Here is a 3,514-nt window from a genome sequence, read left to right on the forward strand (position 1 = left end):
TTTAACTGAGTATAACCCTTGCGAATATTCATTGAATGGTTTAGATATCTTTAGTCCTTCAGGGACTTTCATATAGATATCTCGATCTAATGAGCCGTATAAATAGCCTGTTACCACATCCATTAAATGTATATGCAGTTTATGATATGCAGATAAACTGACCAAATAACGCAATGTTATCGCATCCACTACAGGGGAATACGTTTCTAAATAATCTATACCGGGGTTTTGTGAAAAACCTTGTGCCACAAGTCGGGTTTTATAGCGCACAACTTCATTTTTCTCATTTCGTTTTCTCACAAATACCCACCTATATCCAACAGGTTTTACATCTTCTGGTGTACGGACTACAGGTCCAAAGACTTCACGTTTTGCAAGTGAGTCTAATTCAGCCTTCATGGCTTCTTCCCATTTTGGCCAATCATTCCTTTGTCGACATTCTTCGACTGATCTTGGCTCAAGATCCTTACTTTCATGCATGATATTTAATGCCACATTATATGCAAATATTTCATTGACAATTGTCTTATTTCGGTCCCATTTCTCTCCTGTAAAGACATAATTTATCGAGATCTCATCATTTTCACAATTTTCAGGTACCTGAACGTCTTCTGGCGTTATATCAGAATTTTGGACAACTACGGGTGTCTCTACTATGTCTTTTCCAATAGGAATATTATTTACCTCTTTTCTCTTTCGAAGATTTTTGTCTTTGGAACCGATAGACCTGCCACGCTTCTGGCGTGTATTTGCTTTAGTGGCTACTTGTCCTACAGGGACATCAATTCGAATTGGGGCATCTTCCGCCCTGCCACACTTCTGGCGTGAATTTGCTTCAGTGGCTACTTGTCCTACTGGGACATCAATTCGAATTGGGATATTTTCCGCTGTTATATAAGATTTGGTTATCCTCTTTGTATCGGAAAATGCATCAGGCAATTCATTTACTATTCTTTGCAAATGTATAATCTTTTGAACTTCTAGTTCACATTGCCCTGATCGAGGATCTAAATGCATCAAGGATGATGCATTCCAATTAAGTTCCTTTTCAGGAAGCTTATTCTCTCCCCCTAATGTTGGAAATTTTGATTCATCAAAATGACAATCCGCAAACCGGGCTTTAAATACATCTCCGGTTTGTATCTCAAGATACCTCACTATAGAAGGAGAATCATATCCAACATATATCCCCAATTTTCTTTGGGGTCCCATTTTGGTGCGATTAGGTGGTGCAATGGGAACATATATCGCACACCCAAATATTCTTAAATGGGAGACATTTGGCTGCTGGCCAAAAGCTAATTACATAGGAGAGAACTGATGGTAACTAGTTGGCCTCAAACGAATAAGTGCTGCGGCATGTAAAATAGCATGCCCCCAAACCGAGGTCGGGAGATTTGTTCTCATGAGCAAGGGTCTAGCAATTAATTGGAGGCGCTTAATAAGTGATTCTGCTAACCCATTTTGTGTGTGAACATAAGCTACTGGATGTTCAACACTTATTCCATTAGCCATACAATAAGCATCAAAAGCTTGGGAAGTAAATTCACCAGCATTATCAAGACGAATTGCTTTGATTGGATTTTCTGGAAATTGTACTTTTAATCGAATAATTTGAGCCAGTAATCTCGCAAACGCCAGGTTGCGAGATGATAATAAGCACACATGTGACCATCTCGAAGATGCGTCTATCAGGACCATAAAATATCTAAAAGATCCACATGGTGGATGAATAGGTCCACATATATCACCTTGAATCCTTTCTAGGAATTAAGGGGACTCAAATCCAATATTTACTGGTGATAGCCTTAAAATTAACTTTCCTTGAGAACATGAAGCACAACAAAATTCACTAGTTTTAAAAATCTTCTGGTTCTTTAGTGAATGTCTATGAGAGTTTTCAATAATTCTCCTCATCATGGTTGTTCCCGGATGACCCAATCTATCATGCCAAGTTATGAATTCATTTGGGCTAGTAAACTTCTGGTTTACAATGGCATGTGATTCAATTGCACTAATCTTGGTATAATACAACCCAGATGAAAGTGAGGGTAATTTTTCTAATATAACTTTCTTATTTGAATCATGAGTTGTGATACATAAATCCTCATGATTTCTCTCATTCATAGTCTCAATATGATATCCATTTCGGCGAATATCTTTAAAGCTCAACAAGTTTCTTCGAGACTTGGTAGACAACAGTGCATTATTTATTATGAATTTTGTTCCTCCAGAAAACAAAATTATAGCTCTTCCGGAGCCTTCTATCATATTGCCTGAGCCAATGATAGTATTAACACATTCTTCTTTTGGCACAAGATGGGTAAAATATATATCACTTTTGAGAATAGTGTGCGAACTTGCACTATCCGCAAGGCATACATCTTCGTTACATATCCTTGCCATTTTCTTCAAAGACAAATAATAATAAAATGAGTAGCAATACATGCACATAATGTCATATACTAAAATTTTATTTTAAAACATGACATATTTAATGATTTCAAAATTCATAAACATTAATATTTCATTATTTATATACATCACATTTGAAACTTAAATACATAGGAAATAAAACTTAACAATAAGTTCTTTACATTATTTATTTACATAGATACTTCACAATCCCACATATTAAACTATTCCATCATTGATCAGATGACCAATATTCCCTTCAGGATCCTCAAAGAAATAAGATACATCATAATGAGTGGTGGAATTTTCAGCATCATTTGAAACAAAATTTGTTTCTTTTCTTTTGTCATTCTTTTTCAAAGATGCCTGGTAAAGATCGACTAGGTGCCTTGGGGTACGACAGGTACGTGACCAATGGCCCTTTCCACCACAATGAAAATACTTATCCTCTGTTGATTTACTCTACCCGATATTTCTTTCTTTATCCCACTTCTGGTGAGATCCTCTCTTTTGAATATAATTCTTTTTCCTTCCATAATTTTTCTTGTTATTAAAACCATGCCATTTACTTCTTCTGGGATAATTTGCCACATTTACTTCAGGAAATGGGGCGGCGCCAGCTGGGCGCGCTTCATGATTCTTTAAAAGCAACTCATTGTTGCGTTCAGCAACAAGAAGGCAAGAAATTAACTCAGAATATTTTTTAAATCCTTTTTCTCGATACTGCTGCGCAGGAGCACATTCGAGGCATGGAATGTTGAGAAAATTTTCTCCAACATATCATAATCAGTTATCTTTTCCCCACATAATTTCATTCGTGAGGTGATTCGAAACATTGCAGAATTATATTCATTTATAGATTTAAAATCCTGTAGACGCAAGTGCGTCCATTCATATCGAGCTTGAGGAAGTATCACCGTTTTCTGATGATTATACCTTTCTTCAAGGTCTTTCCAAAGATCTGCAGGATCTTTTAATGTGAGATATTCATTTTTCAATCCTTCGTCAAGATGACGACGAAGAAAAATCATGGCTTTGGCTTTATCCTTCTGGGATGCATTATTTTCAGCCTTAATGGTATCTCCAAGATCCATTGAAT

The sequence above is a fragment of the Arachis ipaensis genome, chromosome B8 (assembly GCF_059453495.1).
Source record: "Arachis ipaensis isolate K30076 ecotype BB chromosome B8, ASM5945349v1, whole genome shotgun sequence".
Lineage (NCBI taxonomy): Eukaryota > Viridiplantae > Streptophyta > Magnoliopsida > Fabales > Fabaceae > Arachis > Arachis ipaensis.